The sequence below is a fragment of the Pristiophorus japonicus genome, unplaced genomic scaffold (assembly GCF_044704955.1).
Source record: "Pristiophorus japonicus isolate sPriJap1 unplaced genomic scaffold, sPriJap1.hap1 HAP1_SCAFFOLD_42, whole genome shotgun sequence".
NCBI classification, from domain to species: Eukaryota; Metazoa; Chordata; class Chondrichthyes; family Pristiophoridae; genus Pristiophorus; species Pristiophorus japonicus.
The window spans coordinates 2160407-2167225 of NW_027254090.1; the positions used below are offsets into that span (position 1 = coordinate 2160407).

At 45.7% G+C, this 6819-nt stretch overlaps 1 non-coding gene across 1 annotated transcript; it reads right to left on the reverse strand.

The window, feature by feature from the left end:
- Positions 1 to 3731: 3731 nt before the first annotated feature.
- On the reverse strand, positions 3732 to 3804 carry trnak-uuu (transfer RNA lysine (anticodon UUU)). Its single transcript has one exon. It is a non-coding gene; the product is annotated as a tRNA-Lys (tRNA).
- Between the last annotated feature and the right edge of the window lie 3015 nt (positions 3805 to 6819).

The window sequence follows — 6819 nt, forward strand, 5'->3', positions numbered from 1 at the left end:
TTTTTAAATTAAGATATGAGATTACACCAACTGGAAATTAGAGGGTCGAGCAGTGATTTGATCAAAATTTTCAAGATAATAAGGGGACAGATAGATTAGATAGAGAGAAATGATTCCCGCTGGTTGGCGAGTCGCAGACTACGGGCCATAGTCTAAATGTTAGAGCCAGATGTTTCAGGAGTGAAATTCGGAAACATTCCTACACACACAGGGTGGGAGAGGTTTCGAACTCCCTTCTGCAAAGGGCAGTTGGTGCTCGGTCAGCTGTTCATTTTACATCGCATTTTGACCAAAGGTATTAAGGAATATGGTCCAAAGGCTGGTATATGGAGTATACTCACAGATCAGCCATGATCTCATTGAATGGCGGAACCGACTCGAGGGGCTGAATGGCCTCCTTCTGTCTCTGTGTAACAGGCTTGAGGGGCTGAATGGCCTCCTCCTGTTCCTGTGTAACAGGCTCGATGGCCTGAATGGGCCTCCTCCTGTTCCTGTGTAACAGGCTCGTCAGGCTGTATGGGCCTCCTCCTGTTCCTGTGTAACTGGCTCGCAGGGATGAATGTGCTGCTCCTGTTCCTGTGTAACAGGTTCGAGGGGCTGAATGGGCCTCCTCCTGTTCCTGTGTATCAGGCTCGAGGGGCTGAATGGGCCTCCGCCTGTTCCTGTGCAACAGGCTCGAGGGGCTGAATGGGCCTATTCCTGTTCCTTTGTAACAGGCTCGAAGGGCTGAATGGGCCTCCTCCTGTTCCTGTGTAACAGGCTCAAAGGGCTGAATGGGCCTCCTCCTGTTCCTGTGTAACAGGCTCAAGGGGCTGAATGGGCCTCCTCCTGTACCTGTGTGTAAGGTCTGGAAAACAAAGGGAGGTGATATGATAAAACATAAACTGAATGGTATTGTGTTAAAAGGGAAGCAGAACGATTGAGTGATTGACACACAGAAATCTTTGAAGCTGGGTAGATAATTTGCTAAGTTATTTAAAAAGAATACAGGGCCCTTGGCTTTATATGGAGTGAAATAGAGGACACCAGCGAGGAAGTTATACCATACGTTTTCAATCCCGGTTTAGGCCTCATTTAGAGAACTGTTTACAGTTCTGAGCACCACAATTTAGGAAGGATAGCAAGGCATTGGAGAGAACGCAAGAAATATATAAGAAACATTTTCTATTGTTGTTGAAGACACAAACACAGGCATTCTTCGAGAATCAACCTGCAGGTGACCACACACAGATTAAAGAGCCAGAGAGACAGACAGAATCGGGAAACACCGGCAAATAGACAAGAGATATTGACAAGGACTGAAAGCACTTTGCGATCAGAAAATTGACGGCCCAGCTGTGGTTAATGACACGGCTTTTGAAGATTGATCCCCGTACAAGCCTTGAAATTCAGGAGAACTGGTTTCGTGGTTTGAAGCTAGATATAAACCCACGGGGCGATGCCAACAGGCGCCTGGCAGCAATCAGCGACAGGAAGCTGCAACGTCAGCAGGCACGGCTAATTCAGTCGGTAAAATATTAGACTTTTTATCTCCGGGTCGTGGGTTCGAGCCCCATGTTGGGTGAATTATTTTCCTTAAACTTTTATGGTGCTTTCAAAGGAAAACATCATTAATGAACCTATAATCTTCTTTTGCACAATGAAAGAAATGCGAACTGAGGGAGAGTTGATCATTTGATCATTTGTTCTGTGCTCTGTATAAGAACACAAGAACCAGGAGCAGGAGTCGGCGATTTGGCCCTTCGAGCCTGCCTTCTTTTGCACTGAAACAAATTATAACCGTGTTTTTAAATGAGCAGTGCAAGATATTTAGAGGGCACATTTCAATGCTTCACAAAACCATTCCTTTCGCTACAGCCATCCAGGATCGATTCCCGGTTTGAGAAGTAACTTTAATATCATTGTTTGTAATTGAAGTGGGGTCATTTGCCAACAGGCAAAGGATGTCCCAAAGCACTTGAGAGTGTTGGCCAAACAAATGAGTTTGTAATTAAAAACACTGAATGTCAGGAGTGGGATTTAAACCAACACCTCCAGATGAGACTATGACCTGAACACAGCAACGAAGACCTGAACACAGCACCTAAGACCGCTTGGCCATCCTGATTATTAGAAGCTCCAGTTACAAGTTATTACTCTGGAAAGTTTCAGACCGGGCACTTGTTCAGTGTTACTGGAAGGCCCAGTGACCGGGATATCCTCTCCCTCGGGGTTTTCCTGAGCCTGTGCTCGATGTGCAGGGAGCTTTGTTGGGTCCGAGGTAGCTTGCATCATGTGACAATACACCCCGGACTGCTCTTGTTCCATTTTATCGCACATTAGTTTTTGGTTCAAAAATAATATCAGAAGTGGGACATGAACCCACATCTCCAGATGAAACAGTGACCTAAACGCAGCACCGCAGACCGCTCGGCCATCCTGGTTATCCAGTGCTATGTGAGGCCACGTGCAAGATGATTTTGAACTTTTGTGTCCTGTCACTTGAAATAAATGAGGGGAGCAGGCGTATCTCTGCCTGACACCGGGGAAACAGTGAGACAGACATTGCATTGTGTTCAGGTTTAATCACAGCAATATCTGCAGTCAGGAGCTGAAAAGGACGAAGAGCTGAAAAAACACAAGAAAAAAGCTAAGAAATGTCAGCAATTGTGGTCAACTCTTTAATGTGTTTCCTGCTCTTTTAGTGCTGCGGTGCTCACAGAGGGAGCCCGGATTCAGAAATAAACTCTTTCATTCAAAATGTTTAAAATAATTACATGGAACTAATTAAACTGTGTGTCGGGAGATAGGGATGGGTGAAGATTATTTGTTTTATTCCCCATTCATTCACCGACAGCGTTGTTTTGCAGAAATGTTACTGAGGGACAGTGGAAACTTCAATAACTGAACTTTAATTATTTAAGGATTTTGAATCATTGATGAAGTTTTCTCCCCTATCTGACTTTACTCACTCTGTATGTTGGAGACTGGATTAAAATGTCCAGTGCTCATGCGCCAAGGAACCTGGGGCGACTTGTGTTGAATTTATTTCACAGCAAAAAGATCTCCAAAATGATATTTTTACCTGGGCTAGAACTGGGGACATTTCGCGTGTGAAGCAAACGTGATAACCACTACACTACAGAAACACTGTGCTGAAAGTCATGTTAGGTATATAACCAGAGCTCTAACCTACACAACTGGCCGATTCATCAGGAGCTGGTTTTACGAGAATGGAAGGTTTTACGGTGCGATATTTAGGAAGGCTGTGAATGTGGCAATAATTGATCGAGTGTTTCCCAGGCTTTACACACAGGAACAGGAGGTGGCCATTTAGCAGCGAGTGGTTAGGATCTGGAATGCACGGCATAAAAGGGCGGTGGAGGCTTACTCAATCTTATCTTTCAGACGGGAGTTGGATAATTGTCTGAAGGAAAAACAATTGCAGGGCTACGGGGAACGGGCGGGGGAGTAGGACTCGCTGAGAGTCGGCACGGGCTCGATGGGCGGAATGGCCTTCCGTGCTGTAACCATTCCATGATTCGATAAGTTAGTGGCACATTGCATAGTGCGGGTGGGAGCACAACATTGCAAAGGGACATGGATTGAGTCGGCAAAACTAGAGGCATCTGATTGAGGAGATTCGCGGGTCGTGGAAATTTCGGAGTTTAATGACTTTGAAAGGAACATTTTTGTTTTGTGCCGTTTCGGTCAGAGGTTTTCCATGAAAGCAACATTAAATGAAAAGAAATGGCCCAACGTGGGGCTCGAACCCACGACGCTGAGATTAAAAGTCTCATGTTGTACCGACTGAGCTAGTCAAGCTTCTGTCCCACGCAGGTTTTTAGCACTCATGGCAGCCAGGCGCCTGTTGGCTCCGTCCCAGATGTTTAAACTTGCTGTTGAAGAACTGCCAGGGTCTTCTTGAATGGTGGACCAGGCTCGAGGGGCCGAATGGCCAACTCCGGCCCCTAATCCTTACGTGTTTATTTTTACATCTTTATGCGGAGCTCCTTCAGGGTTAACGAGCCAAATGAGGACAGCGGAAACGTTACAAGGACACCAAAAAAGCCTCCCTGGTAAAGTGCGACATCACCACTGACACCTGGGAGACCCTGACCGCAGGCCGCCCGAGGTGGAGAAAGTCCATCCGGGAGGGCGATGAGCTCTTTGAGTCTCGACGCAAGGAGCATGAAGAGACCAAGCGCAGGCAGCGGAAGGAGCACGCGGCAAACAAGTCCCACCGACCCCTTCCCTCGACATATGTCTGTCCCACCTGCAACAGGGTCTGTGGCTCTCGTATCGGACTGTTCAGCCATCAAAAGAATCACTTTGGGAGTGGAAGCAAATCTTCCTCGATCCCGAAGGATTGCCTCTGATGGTGTCTATGATTTGCATGTGAGGTGAACGTTTTCACCGCGACACTGCGGATACATCTCAACTTTCAGTGCCAGATTACGAGAATTAAACCCAATCGGATCGGGAGAAAAGTTCCTCATATGCTCAGAGCAAAATATATCATATGACAATCGAATTTTATGAATTAATTCATGATGTTTAATTCAATGCTTCTTTTTTTTTACTTCGGAAATGCATAAAGATGTGTAAAATGATGAACTATTTGTTTATAAGATTTTGAATGAGAAGTACAATTTCTCTGAACGAGAATCGAACACGAGCCGCGACAGTGAGAGCGCCAAACCCTAAACACTAGACCATCAGGGGACCTAGCTTGAAAAGCGATGCAGTGCTTGTATCGAGGTTGACATCCAGCAGATCTATAACACAGGACTCTGTGCTCTCCGGGCTGTTCCCAGGGACACTCACCGAGACAGACATCACCTGCTGCTGGAGGGCCATCAACTCAGTCAAAGATGCTCTTTGGTCTTGCCGAAACTTGCTGGTCTTCCAGAGGAAGGAGATGTCCACGTCTGCGTGTTGCAGACTGGCGCAATCCAAGATCCAGGATTACGTGCTGAGGGACGCACTTAAAATTGGTATAGTTGCTGCAAAGGCAGGGTGGGGAAGGGCCACAGATTAAAGCCCTTCTGACACGATAAACCCCGGGGCAGGAATCAGTATAAAACTCCCCTCGGACCGTACTTGTAACTGCTTTATTGTGTAGATGGTGCACTATGATCTGTAAACCCCTATGTAGTGCCATGTACAATGTAAGGTCTGTTTCGTGATGCATGTTGAAAAAAAGTGTAAGTGTACCGTCACCCATTCCATGTACTGTATTGTGACACATATGATGTAATTTGTTGAATGTACTACAAGGTATCCCGTATTGTACCGAATTGTACTGGAACTGAAAAGCAAGGGAATATATCGTCAGGAACTGCCGTCAGCACCCAAATGTAGTGTATGGGATTACTGACAGCAGCTAAATGTACTGAACTGCTTTTGAATGTATTGTACAAATTTTTATACGAATAAAGTATTTTTTTAATAAAAAAAAAATATCTGCCTGACACCGGGGAAAGAGTGAGACAGACCTTGGAGCAAGGGTCTGGTTATTGCCAAACAGCAAAGGAAATATTAATTCTGGAAGAACAATATCCAAAAGATGAGTGATCCCGAAGTAATTTCAACACGCAACCTTCGGATCTGGAGTCAGACACACTACCGTTGCACCATGATACCTACACAACGAGCTCGAGATGTTCGTCTATATGAAGGTTCTGAAATACAAGGGGCTTTAAAATCCCTGCCCATTCCCACCAGGTATCACAAGCAACGCTCACCTGACAGGCACCGTCTGGTTTCTTCTTAAACTTTTCTCTTGCTTTCACGGGAAACCATCATTAATTAACCCCTCACCTTCTTTTGCACCATCAAACAAATGCTAACTCAGGAACAGTCCCTACTTCAATCATTTGTCCTGTGCTTTGCATCTTTACTCGAAAACCATATCCCATTTTACTCACTGTATTAGAGCTTTCTGGTTCAAAATCTTCATTGCCGATGACACCACGAATCTGGGGCAACTTTTATCAAATTTAACAGCACCAGTTATTCCTGCCGTGCACACAAAATACAATCAGTAGTGAAGATAAAATTCCAACATGCGTATTTTCAGATTCAACGCAGTAGCATTTCAAATAAAGTGAAAGAATTTTACACTGAAAAGATGTTCAAGTGTTGCTTGTATTTGTATCTTTAATTAAACTTTGTTAAGTCTGATTCCCGTTCATGCCACTGCTGAATGAGAAAGGAGGGTTTGACGTTGACCAGACTGCACTGCCCCTAATATTTGTGAGCTCATCCTTTGTTTTCAGTGGTTTCTCGCCCTTTGAAGGGCTGCAGTGCAGCGGATATCACGTTGGCCTCACATTGAGTACTGTTGAGGGGGATGACTCATCAGGGCAGGGCAGCAGCAGCCAGGTTCATGGCACGGTGGCTGGCTCTGCTGCACAGGAGGGCAGGAAAAAGAGTGGGACAGCGATAGTGATATGGATTCGATTGGAAGGGGAATAGATAGGCGTTTCTGCGGCCGCAACCAAGACTCCAGGATGGTATGTTGCCTCCCTGGTGCAAGGGTCAAGGATGCCTCGGAGTGGGTGCAGGACATTCTAAAAGGTAGGGCGAACAGCCAGTTATCGTGGTGCACATTGGTACCAAAGATTTAGGTAAAAAAAGGGATGAGGTCCTACGAGATGAATTTAAGGAGCTAGGAGCTAAATTAAAATATGGACCACAAAAGTAGTAATCTCGGGATTGCTACCAATGCCACGTGCTAGTCAGAGTAGGAATCGCAGGATAGCTCAGATGAATTCGTGGCTTGAGCAGTGGTGCAGCAGGGAGAGATTCAAATTCCTGGGGCATTGGAACCGGTTC